Source organism: Phyllobates terribilis, unplaced genomic scaffold (genome assembly GCF_046119375.1).
Source record: "Phyllobates terribilis strain yellow unplaced genomic scaffold, ASM4611937v1 Scaffold_2__4_contigs__length_985480577, whole genome shotgun sequence".
Taxonomy (NCBI): Eukaryota; Metazoa; Chordata; class Amphibia; order Anura; family Dendrobatidae; genus Phyllobates; species Phyllobates terribilis.
Window position 1 is genome coordinate 303,406,406 of NW_027362762.1, and position 13,662 is coordinate 303,420,067.

Here is a 13,662-nt window from a genome sequence, read left to right on the forward strand (position 1 = left end):
ATTTGTGAAGGATCTGGGGGTTCCAAGTGCTCACTATGCATCTAGATAGGTGCCTTGGGGGGTATAGTTTCCAAAATGGGGTCACTTGTAGGTGAGCTCCAATGTTTGGGCACACAGCGGCTCTCCAAACGGGACATGGTGTCCGCAAACAAATTGAATGGAAAATCGGCTCAAATTGTTAGCGGACACCATGTTGCGTTTGGAGAGCCCCTAATGTGCCTAAAAAGTGGAGCTCCCCCACAAGTGACCCCATTTTGGAAACTCGACCCCCCAAGGCACCTATCTAGATGCATAGTGAGCACTTGGAACCCCCAGGTGCTTCACAAAATGATCTGTGAAAACAAAAAAGTACTTTTTTTTTCACAAAAATTTTCTTTTAGCCTAAATTTTTTAATTTTCACATGGGTAACAGGATAAAATGCATCCTAAAATGTGTTGGTCAATTTCTCCTGAGTACACTGATACCTCATATGTGGTCATAAACCACTGTTTGGGCGCATGGCAGGGCTCAGAAGAGAAGGAGCGCAATTTGACTTTTGGAGCTAATTTTCCATTCAAAAAGTAAAATGGCGCTCCTTCCCTTCTGAGCCCTGCCGTGTGCCCAAACAGTGGTTTATGACCACATATGAGGTATCAGTGTACTCAGGAGAAATTGACCAACAAATTTTAGGATGCATTTTATCCTGTTACCCATGTGAAAATTAAAAAATTTAGGCTAAAAGAAAATTTTTGTTAGAAAAATAAAAATGTTCATTTTTTTCTTCCATGTGGCTTTAGTTCCTGTGATGCACCTGAAGGGTTAATAATCTTCTTGAATGTAGTTTTGAGTAGCTTGAGGGGTGAAGTTTTTGGAATGGTGTCACTTTTGGGTGTTTTCTGTCATGTACACCCCTCAAAGGGACTTCAAATGTGATGTGGTCACTAAAAAAAATGGCTTTGCAAATTTTGCTGGAAAAATGAAAATTTGCTGATGAACTTTGAACCCTTCTAACTTCCTACCAAAAATTTTTTTTCTTCCAAAATTGTTCTGATGTAAAGTAGACATGTGGGAAATGTTATTTATTAACTATTTTGTGTCACATCACTCTCTAGTTTAGCAGAATAAAAATTCAAAATTTGAAAATTGCAAAATTTTCAAAATTTTTCCCATATTTTGATTTTTTCACAAATAAACGCAAATATTATCGACCTAAATTTAATACTAACATGAAGCCCAATATGTCACGAAAAAACAATCTCAGAATCGCTAGGATCCGTTGAAGTGTTCCAGAGTTTTTACTTTGTAAAGGGACACTGGTCAGAATTGACAAAAATGCCAAGGTCTTTAGGGTCAAAATAGGCTGGGTCCTGAAGGGGTTAAAGCCCAGGTCACAGAGACTTATTATTACGCCTCCCGTCAAAAAGTGGTTAAGAAATGACTACTTGTTGTCTAACATATTTTTCCACTTGACAGGTGCCATAGTTGTAAAAATAATAATGTTATGCCCAGTGGTTTTACTCCTATAGCTAATCAATGTATATTGATGTGTATTGATTTCTGCTCTGCAGGTTGTTCTGTAAATGGTTGAGATTTCTAAATCATATCTATATTTGTTGAATATGTAATAGAATAATATCTAATATTTACTAATACGAGTTTAAGAATTGCAGTCATTTCAAATGTCAAAACCATTTTCAAGATATTCATCTTCTGAAATCATTACAGCTGTTATAATAAAAAATAATCTATGATATTCAGAAATATTGAGAAGCTGCCAATCATGGTAAAAATGGGATAAATTAATTTGATTCTTATGTATTTGCTTGCATTCTTTTTAGGGAAAATGCATTTGTGATAAGACTTAATACTTTTTCAAAGTGACATTTTATTTATTGAATGGGTCTATTATAGTAGCAGTTATTTCTGTCCTTTATCATACGTTAGTTGGATGCACATTTCACTCAGAATTTAATTAATGCACATAAAAGAATTTTGCTTTTAATAACAGCTTAGCTTTACTATGTAAAACACTAATTATGATTAAGCAAAATAGCAGAATTAATTTTCTTTTATTCTGAGGCTGTTGTTCGAATTGTAGGCATTTAGGTACAGATTTAAAGGTAAATACCAAAATATAACGGCTTATACTAACTATCATGATTACTAGTGATGAGCGAGCATGCTCGCAACTGCTCGGTGCTTGCCCGAGCATCTCACTGCTCGAGATGCTCGGCGCTCGCCGAGTATTTCCGGGTTGCTCGAGCGGGAACTTGGGTCCCCTCCCTGCATGTTTGGCATCTTTAGAGAGCCAATGAACATGCAGGGATTGCCTGCTATGCACTGTAATGCCCTAGCCATGTTGGTTGTGGGCATTACAGTGATTGGCTGGCCGCACAGCGTCATCAGGTCTATATCAGACCTGGCGCCGCCAAGCTCATCACAGTCACTCTGGATCAGACAGTGTAGGGAGAGCTGTTGCTGCGTTAGGGAGAGATTTGATTGTGTATAAGGTAGTGTAGGGAGAAAAACCGTATATTACACATATCCATCTTAACAAACAGTCCTTCTGAGGACTAATCCATCTGCAGAGATAACAGGCAGGCAGGGTGTATAGGCAGGCAGTGTATATAGCAGACTGCATTGCATACAGCACAAGAGGCTCCATTGCAATTCTGCCTTCTGCTGCTGTTAGATATTTCTATACAAAGGCTCAGGTATCAGGGGCCAGGAATACTTTTCTTTGGGTCTTAATCCTCATTATTTGCTTAAAAAGCAATCCAGAGAACACCATTTTTTCTGCGCCATTTGCTTGTTGCCACTGCAGAATACAGCCAGGTCCTTTTCATATTAGAGCACTAGAAATCCACCTATTTAAAACTGTGTTTTCTATGTCAAACGGATCACATATACGTTGTCAGAAAATACTGCCATTTCTGGCCTCTCTTAAAAATTTCCTTTAGTGTGTTAGTGAAGCAATTCACAGCAGTTTTCTATTCAAACTACTTACCTACAGGCCAGGTATTTAAAACTCTGTTTTCTCCATCACACGGATCACATAAACGTCAGAAAATACTGCCATTTCTGGCCTCCATTAAAAATTTCCTTTATTGTGTCAGTGAAGCAATTCACAGCAGTTTGCTGTTCAAACTACTTACCTACAGGCCTGGTATTTAAAACTCTATTTTCTCTGTCACATGGATCACATATACGTCGTCAGAAAATACTGCCATTTCTGGCCTCCATTAAAAATTTCCTTTAGTGTGTCAGTGAAGAAATTCACCGCAGTTTGCTGTTCAAACTACTTACCTACTGGCCAGGTATTTATAACTATGTTTTCTCCATCACACGGATCACATATACGTTGTCAGAAAATACTGCCATTTCTGGCCTCCATTAAAAATTTCCTTTAGTGTGTCAGTGAAGCAATTCACCACACTTTGCTGTTCAAACTACTTACCTACAGGCCAGGTATTTAAAACTCTGTTCTCTCCATCACGCGGATCACATATAAGTTTGCTCCAAACTGAGTCTTTTGTAGTGAGCGTGGAAGATACTGTCCTCCATTTAAAAAGGGCAAGGCACGTGGCAGGCGACGGAGAACTCGACGTGATGGTAATGGTGCATGCAGAGGCCAAGGACAAGGCCGTGGGCAAGCCGAAATTGTGCCACAACAAACACCCACATCTTCTCTCCTGACCTTCCTATCCGATTTTCTAGGGGACCGCAGCACACCACTATTGAACCCAGAGCAGTGTCAAAAGGTTGCTGGTTGAATAGCAGATAATGCTTCCTGCCACTTAGCCACGACAACCAACAGCCTGTCTTGCACAGGCTCAAGTCTCAGTAGCCGTCAGTCTGGACTGCATATTCCTCAACCTGATCCTCCTTCCTCCCACCATGCCGAGTACCCAGAGACAACTGATCCCACACTTGGACACTCTGAAGAGCTGTTCACTTTTCCATTTATAGATTCGGGCCTCTCGCCCGGTCCACTTGAAGTGGGGCAAGAGGAGATCGCATGTAGCGATGCCCAAATATTTGAGCAGCCACGGTCACATGAAGGTGACGGTGGGAAAGTGTCACAAGAGGTGAACGATGATGAGACACAACTGCCAGAAAGTCAGGAGGAGGACCTGGGTGCAGAAGTGGAAGACGAGGTGTTGGATTATATAGTAACTGACCCAACCTGGCAGGAGGACATGCACAGCGAGGACAGCAGCACACAGGGGGAGGGAGGCAGAGCACCCCAACAGGCAGGAAGAAGCAGTGTGGTGGCCGCAGATAGAAGGCAGGCAACCGTTCCCGGTAACATCAACACAAAGGAAGTTGCCAATACAACTGTTAGGTCTTCCCGAGTCTGGTTCTTTTTTAAAGACTCTGCCGATAACCCCAAAAAGGTCATTTGCACCAGCTGCCAGGCCAGCATCAGCAGGGGTGGCAAAACGACCAGCCTGACCACCACCAGCATGATCAGGCACTTGGTCGCAAAGTACCTGACTTTGTGGGCCGAACCCCTGGGTCTAGGAACAGTGTCTGTGGGTGGCATCATTGCTTCTTCCGCTGTTGTGCATGCAAGCCAATCCCCTGTCCATGGTGCATGCGAAGACGCCTCCTGCCCTGCACCTGTCGTTGCACTCTCTCAAGTAGCAGCATCAGGAAGCACGTCCATGTCCTTGTCCCAGTGCAGTGTTCAGCTGTCCATACCCCAATCCTTGGAACGCAAGCGCAAATATGCAGCCAACGCCCCACAGGCCATACTACTAAATTCTCACATTTTACGACTGCTTGCGCTCGAAATGTTGCCTTTTAGGCTCGTGGAGGCGGAAGCATGCTGCAACCTGATGGCAACGTACTCGGTCCCCAGCCGCCACTCTTTCTCCCGATGTGCATTACACAATTACGTGTCCCAAAACATTAGCCGTTCTCTCAACAACGCAGTTACCGGTAAAGTCCACCTAACCATGGATTTGTGAACAAAAGCTTGTGGGCACGGATGGTACACCACTGGAATAACATAGAGGAAGCCGGGACTCAGTTGGACATTGGGACGGAACACGTCCTCCCGACGCCAAGGATTGTGGGCCCTAGGTCAATCAGGGTTGCCCCCACGGTCTACAGCTCCTGCACCTCACCCTCCTCAGCCTCCCCTTCCTCTTCAGCCTCCATCTCCAAAATGACCCCATCAGTCACAAGCTGAAAGCACTGCAGCACTGCCTCGGCCAAGCGGCAACAGCGGCTAATATGCTTCTTCTCCTCATCCTCCACCACCATATCACCAGGGTGACCGTGGTCCGTGATGCAACACCCACATAATTTTTTTAAAGGGTGTTTATGATGCCCGTATAAAAAAATTTTGATGCAGTTAATGTCTGTTAGCCCATACACTTAGCGCATGGGCATTACAAGTATAGGAGGCCCGCTTCTTTCTAATGGGAACATTTTTTTATGAGGCCCTCCTCCACGTCTCTTCCAAGGGGGATTGAAGTGCCTCCAAATTTTTGGCAGCCCTTGCATTCACTACATAGGCCAACACAATGAAAGACTCTCTCGTTTCTAATGGGAATTTGTCGTTACTGTGGCCCTGCTCTATGTGTCTTAAAATTCTTACTGGGGTTTTTCCTAAAATTTGTCAGCCGTTGGACTCAGTGCATACTCTATAACTGTATAGCAGACCCTCTCCTTTCTAATGGGAACATGTCGTACCTTGTTACTGTGACCCTGCTCCGTGTGTCCTTAAATTCTTAGTGGGGTTTTTCCTAAAATTAGTCAGCCGTTGGACTCACTGCATACCCAATAACTGTATAGCAAACCCTATCCTTTCTAATGGGAACATGTCGTACCTTGTTACTTTGGCCCTGCTCCGTGTGTCTTTAGATTCTTAGTGCGATTTTTCCTAAAGTTAGTAAGCCATTGGACTCAATGCATACCCTATAACTGTACAGCAGACCCTTTCCTTTCTAATGGGAACATGTCGTACCTTGTTACTGTGACCCTGCTCCGTGTGTCCTTAAATTCTTAGAGGGGTTTTTCCTAAAATTAGTCAGCTGTTGTACTCACTGCATACCCTACATCTGTATAGCAGACGCTCTCCTTTCTAATGGGAACATGTCGTACCTTGCTACTGTGGCCCTGCTCCGTGTGTCTTTAAATTCCTAATGGAGTTTTTCCTAAAATTAGTCAGCCGTTGGACTCACTGCATACCCTATAACTGTATAGCAGACCCTCTCCATTCTAATGGGAACATGTCGTACACTGTTACTGTGGCCCTACTCCGTGTGTCTTTAAATTCTTAGTGGGGTTTTTCCTAAAATTAGTCAGCCGTTGGACTCACTGCATACCCTATAACTGTATAGCAGACCCTCTCCTTTCTAATGTTAACATGTCGTACCTTGTTACTGTGGCCCTGCTCCGTGTGTCTTTAGATTCTTAGTGCAGTTTTTCCTAAACTTAGTAAGCCATTGGACTCACTGCATACCCTATAACTGTATAGCAGACCCTTTCCTTTCTAATTGGAACATGTCATACCTTGCTACTGTGGCCCTACTCCGTGTGTCTTTAAATTCTTAGTGGGGTTTTTCCTAAAATTAGTCAGCCGTTGGACTCACTGCATACCCTATAGCTGTATAGCAGACCCTCTCCTTTCAAATGGGAACATGTCGTGGCTTATTACTGTGGAACTGCTCCGTGTGTCTTTAAATTCTTAGTGGGGTTTTTCCTAAAATTAGTCAGCCGTTGGACTCACTGCATACCCTATAACTGTATAGCAGACCCTCTCCTTTCTAATGGAATCATAGCGTGCCTTGTTACTGTAGCCCTGCTCCGTGCATCTTTAAATCCTTAGTGGGGTTTTTCCTAAAATTAGTCAGCCGTTGGACTCATTGCTTACCCTATAACTGTATATCAGACCCTCTTCTTTCTAATGGGAGCATGTCGTACTTTGTTACTGTGACCCTGCTCCGTGTGTCTTTACATTCTTAGTGCTGCTTTTCCTAAAATTGTTCAGCTGTTGGACTCACTGCATACCCTATAACTGTATAGCAGACTCTCTCCTTTCTAATGGGAACATGTCGTACATTGTTACTTTGGCCCTGCTCCGTGTGTCTTTAAATTCTTAGTGGAGTTTTTCCTAAAATTAGTCAGCCGTTGGACTCACTGCATACCCAATAACTGTATAGCAGACCCTCTCCTTTCTATTGGGAACATGTCGTACCTTGTTACTTTGGCCCTGCTCCGTGTGTCTTTAGATTCTTAGTGCGATTTTTCCTAAAGTTAGTAAGCCATTGGACTCACTGCATACCCTATAACTGTATAGCAGACCCTTTCCTTTCTAATGGGAACATGTCGTACCTTGTTACTGTGACCCAGCTCCGTGTGTCCTTAAATTCTTAGAGGGGTTTTTCCTAAAATTAGTCAGCTGTTGTACTCTCTGCATACCCTACATCTGTATAGCAGACGCTCTCCTTTCTAATGGGAACATGTCGTACCTTGCTACTGTGGCCCTGCTCCGTGTGTCTTTAAATTCTTAATGGAGTTTTTCCTAAAATTAGTCAGCCGTTGGACTCACTGCATACCCTATAACTGTATAGCAGACCATCTCCATTCTAATGGGAACATGTTGTACCCTGTTACTGTGGCCCTACTCCGTGTGTCTTTAAATTCTTAGTGGGGTTTTTCCTAAAATTAGTCAGCCGTTGTACTCACTGCATACCCTATAACTGTATAGCATACCCTCTCCTTTCAAATGGGAACATGTCGTGGTTTGTTATTGGGGAACTGCTCCGTGTGTCTTTAAATTCTTAGTGGGGCTTTTCCTAAAATTAGTCAGCCGTTGGACTCTCTGCATACCCTATAACTGTATAGCAGACCCTCTCCTTTCTAATGGAAACATGACGTACCTTGTTACTGTAGCCCTGCTTCGTGTGTCTTTAAATCCTTAGTGGGGTTTTTCCTAAAAGTAGTCAGCCGTTGGACTCATTGCTTACACTATAACTGTATATCAGACCCTCGCCTTTCTAATGGGAGCATGTCGTACTTTGTTACTGTGACCCTGCTCCGTGTGTCTTTAAATTCTTAGTGCTGCTTTTTCTAAAATTGTTCAGCTGTTGGACTCACTGCATACCCTATAACTGTATAGCAGACTCTCTCCTTTCTAATGGGAACATGTCGTACATTGTTACTGTGGCCCTGCTCCGTGTGTCTTTAAATTCTTAGTGGAGTTTTTCCTAAAATTAGTCAGCCGTTGGACTCACTGCGTGCCCTATAACTGTATAGCAGACCCTCTCCTTTCTAATGGGAACATGTCGTTCCTTGTTACTGTGGCCCTACTCCGTGTGTCTTTAAATTCATAGTGGAATTTTTCCTAAAATTAGTCAGCCGTTGGACTCACTGCATACCCTATAACTGTATAGCAGGCCCTCTCCTTTCTAATGGGAACATGTCGTACCTTGTTACTGTGGCCCTACTCCGTGTGTCTTTAAATTCTTAGTGGGGATTTTCCTAAAATTAGTCAGCCGTTGGACTCACTGCATACCCTATAACTGTATAGCAGACCCTCTCCTTTCTAGTGGGAACATGTCGTACCTTGTTACTGTGGCCCTGCTCCGTGTGTCTTTAAATTCTTAGTGGGGTTTTTCCTAAAATTAGTCAGCCGTTGGACTCACTGCATACCCTACAACTTTATTGCAGACCCTCTCCTTTCTAATGCGAGCATGTCGTACTTTTTAGTGTGGCCCTGCTCCGTGTGTCTTTAAATTCTTAGTGGGGTTTTTCCTAAAATTAGTCAGCCGTTGGACTCACTGCATACCCTATAACTGTATAGCAGACCCTCTCCTTTCTAATGTTAACATGTCGTACCTTGTTACTGTGGCCCTGCTCCGTGTGTCTTTAGATTCTTAGTGCAGTTTTTCCTAAACTTAGTAAGCCATTGGACTCACTGCATACCCTATAACTGTATAGCAGACCCTTTCCTTTCTAATTGGAACATGTCATACCTTGCTACTGTGGCCCTACTCCGTGTGTCTTTAAATTCTTAGTGGGGTTTTTCCTAAAATTAGTCAGCCGTTGGACTCACTGCATACCCTATAGCTGTATAGCAGACCCTCTCCTTTCAAATGGGAACATGTCGTGGCTTATTACTGTGGAACTGCTCCGTGTGTCTTTAAATTCTTAGTGGGGTTTTTCCTAAAATTAGTCAGCCGTTGGACTCACTGCATACCCTATAACTGTATAGCAGACCCTCTCCTTTCTAATGGAATCATAGCGTGCCTTGTTACTGTAGCCCTGCTCCGTGCATCTTTAAATCCTTAGTGGGGTTTTTCCTAAAATTAGTCAGCCGTTGGACTCATTGCTTACCCTATAACTGTATATCAGACCCTCTTCTTTCTAATGGGAGCATGTCGTACTTTGTTACTGTGACCCTGCTCCGTGTGTCTTTACATTCTTAGTGCTGCTTTTCCTAAAATTGTTCAGCTGTTGGACTCACTGCATACCCTATAACTGTATAGCAGACTCTCTCCTTTCTAATGGGAACATGTCGTACATTGTTACTTTGGCCCTGCTCCGTGTGTCTTTAAATTCTTAGTGGAGTTTTTCCTAAAATTAGTCAGCCGTTGGACTCACTGCATACCCAATAACTGTATAGCAGACCCTCTCCTTTCTATTGGGAACATGTCGTACCTTGTTACTTTGGCCCTGCTCCGTGTGTCTTTAGATTCTTAGTGCGATTTTTCCTAAAGTTAGTAAGCCATTGGACTCACTGCATACCCTATAACTGTATAGCAGACCCTTTCCTTTCTAATGGGAACATGTCGTACCTTGTTACTGTGACCCAGCTCCGTGTGTCCTTAAATTCTTAGAGGGGTTTTTCCTAAAATTAGTCAGCTGTTGTACTCTCTGCATACCCTACATCTGTATAGCAGACGCTCTCCTTTCTAATGGGAACATGTCGTACCTTGCTACTGTGGCCCTGCTCCGTGTGTCTTTAAATTCTTAATGGAGTTTTTCCTAAAATTAGTCAGCCGTTGGACTCACTGCATACCCTATAACTGTATAGCAGACCATCTCCATTCTAATGGGAACATGTTGTACCCTGTTACTGTGGCCCTACTCCGTGTGTCTTTAAATTCTTAGTGGGGTTTTTCCTAAAATTAGTCAGCCGTTGTACTCACTGCATACCCTATAACTGTATAGCATACCCTCTCCTTTCAAATGGGAACATGTCGTGGTTTGTTATTGGGGAACTGCTCCGTGTGTCTTTAAATTCTTAGTGGGGCTTTTCCTAAAATTAGTCAGCCGTTGGACTCTCTGCATACCCTATAACTGTATAGCAGACCCTCTCCTTTCTAATGGAAACATGACGTACCTTGTTACTGTAGCCCTGCTTCGTGTGTCTTTAAATCCTTAGTGGGGTTTTTCCTAAAAGTAGTCAGCCGTTGGACTCATTGCTTACACTATAACTGTATATCAGACCCTCGCCTTTCTAATGGGAGCATGTCGTACTTTGTTACTGTGACCCTGCTCCGTGTGTCTTTAAATTCTTAGTGCTGCTTTTTCTAAAATTGTTCAGCTGTTGGACTCACTGCATACCCTATAACTGTATAGCAGACTCTCTCCTTTCTAATGGGAACATGTCGTACATTGTTACTGTGGCCCTGCTCCGTGTGTCTTTAAATTCTTAGTGGAGTTTTTCCTAAAATTAGTCAGCCGTTGGACTCACTGCGTGCCCTATAACTGTATAGCAGACCCTCTCCTTTCTAATGGGAACATGTCGTTCCTTGTTACTGTGGCCCTACTCCGTGTGTCTTTAAATTCATAGTGGAATTTTTCCTAAAATTAGTCAGCCGTTGGACTCACTGCATACCCTATAACTGTATAGCAGGCCCTCTCCTTTCTAATGGGAACATGTCGTACCTTGTTACTGTGGCCCTACTCCGTGTGTCTTTAAATTCTTAGTGGGGATTTTCCTAAAATTAGTCAGCCGTTGGACTCACTGCATACCCTATAACTGTATAGCAGACCCTCTCCTTTCTAGTGGGAACATGTCGTACCTTGTTACTGTGGCCCTGCTCCGTGTGTCTTTAAATTCTTAGTGGGGTTTTTCCTAAAATTAGTCAGCCGTTGGACTCACTGCATACCCTACAACTTTATTGCAGACCCTCTCCTTTCTAATGCGAGCATGTCGTACTTTTTAGTGTGGCCCTGCTCCGTGTGTCTTTAAATTCTTAGTGGGGTTCTTCCTAAAATTAGTCAGCTGTTGGATTCACTGCAAACAATTTTAACTGTATAGCAGACCCTCTCCTTTCTAATGGGAACATGTCGTACCTTGTTACTGTGGCCCTGCTGCGTGTGTCTTTAAATTCTTAGTGGAGTTTTTCCTAAATTTAGTCAGCCGTTGGACTCACTGCATACCCTATAACTGTATAGCAGACCCTCTCCTTTGTAATGGGAACATGTCGTACCTTGTTACTGTGGCCCCACTCCATGTGTCTTTAAATTCTTAGTGGGGTTTTTCCTAAAATTAGTCAGCCGTTGGACTCACTGCATACCCTATAACTGTATAGTAGACCCTCTCCTTTCTAATGGGAACATGTCGTACCTTGTTACTGTGTCCCTGCTCCGTGTGTCTTTAAATTCTTAGTTTGGTTTTTCCTAAAATTAGTCAGCCGTTGGACTCACTGCATACCCTATAACTGTATAGCAGACTCTCTCCTTTCTAATGGGAACATGTCATACCTTGTTACTGTGGCCCTGCTCCGTGTGTCTTTAATTTCTTAGTTTGGTTTTTCCTAAAATTAGTCAGCCGTTGGACTCACTGCATACCCTATAACTGTATAGCAGACCCTTTCCTTTCTAATGGGAACATGTCGTACCTTGTTATTGTGGCCCTGGTCTTTGTATTTCTAAATTCTTAGTGGGGTTTTTCCTAATATTAGTAAGCCTTTGGACTCACTGCATACCCTATAACTGTATAGCAGACCCTCTCCTTTCTAATGGGAACATGTCGTACCTTGTTACTGTGACCCTGCTCCGTGTGTCTTTAATTTCTTAGTGGGGTTTTTCCTAAAATTAGTCAGCCGTTGGACTCACTGCATATGTGGCGCCCCTGAGGGTTCGGTCGCCACAGAAGTATTGCATATCACCCGGAGGTGTGGTATCCCACTCACAGGTAAGGATGGAGTATGGCTCAGGACCCTAACACTACATCCACTACACCACATTTCCGGGGGACAAGGCAAGATTGCTCCTACGGGAGATCACAGTGCCTGGTTCCTGGCTGGAGTGGGGAGGGACCACTTAGAGAGGGGGAACTATGTAGTGGATGGGGTGGAGGACGTAGATCCTGGGAGCACTGGAGTAGGAGTATAAGTAAGGATCCATCTTTGATCAGAGAGTAGAGTCTTTGAGTTCAGTCAGAGGAAGAAGGTGACAGGAGCAGGGGCTCTGCATGACCTCTGCTCCACAGGCAGGCCAAGTAAGGAGGCCTGAGCCTGAAGGAGAACGGAGAGAGAAGGGGAGCAGGATGGCTCCAGGACAAGAAGAGAAGGGACCCCAGGGGTACGGGCCGGGCAGCAAGCCACCCGTACGCCCGCCGCTGCCAGGAGGTAAGGGGGTCAGGCCGGAGAAAGGAAAGAGGTCCCTTAACTAGCCAAGAGCTACAAGGCCTAACTAGAGAACCGGAGGCTGCAGCATTTCAAATACCGCAGACCATAAGTCCATACCAGTGTACTAGGTAGGAAGGTAGCCGCATAGGACCCAGGGGATGGAACACACATCGCCCACCAAGGCCCGAGGACACCGGACAGGAGTGCTACTAGGTGTGAGGTGCAGGGAGAAGGCCAGAGAGGACTCACCGAAGGGGGTCCTGATAGATACTCTGGAGATATCTGAGGGTCGTCCGAGCCCCTCACTGCTTGAGCACAGGACGCCGTGGGCTCTTACATTGGCCCTGTAACTGGAACTGCTTTAACCGTGAGTAAAGGATCTGGGACTGCATCGTTTGGACTCTGTGATTATTCTTGCACCGCGACACCTTGCACCATCACCACCATCATCCATACGCGCTGCCCTGAAGCTCCACTCTTCCTGTGGGGAGTTACATCACCTTGCTGCACATACCACCAGCTTCAGCAGACTGCTCCGCAGCGGCGGTTCCCAATAACCGCATTCCACAGGTGGCGTAGTCGGACTATGCATAACAGATATACATAAACTACCCCTGGTTTGACCGCCCTGGGTCACGGACCGGGTCACCACCACGGTGACTACAACCCCTAGCATCTAAAGGCCCGGCTCCGGGTGCCCCACGGCCCAGGGGGTGAGTCACATACCCTATAACTGTATAGCAGACCTTCTCCTTTGTAATGGGAAAATGTCGTACCTTGTTACTGTGGCCCTGCTCCGTGTGTCTTTAAATTCTTGCAGCCCTTGCAGTCACAGCATGGGCATTACCACTATAGGAGACCCACTCCTTTATAATGGCAACATTTTTTTTACTGAGACCCTCCTCTATGTCTCTTCAAAGGGGTATTGGGTTGCATCCAAATTTTTGGCAGCCCTTTCAGTCACTGGATACGCATTAACAGTATAGGAGACCCACTTGTTAATAATGGGAACAACAAAGCATAGCCGGCTGATGGCTCTCTAACAATAGCCAGGGCCGACTGCTGGCCTTTTAAGAATAGTAA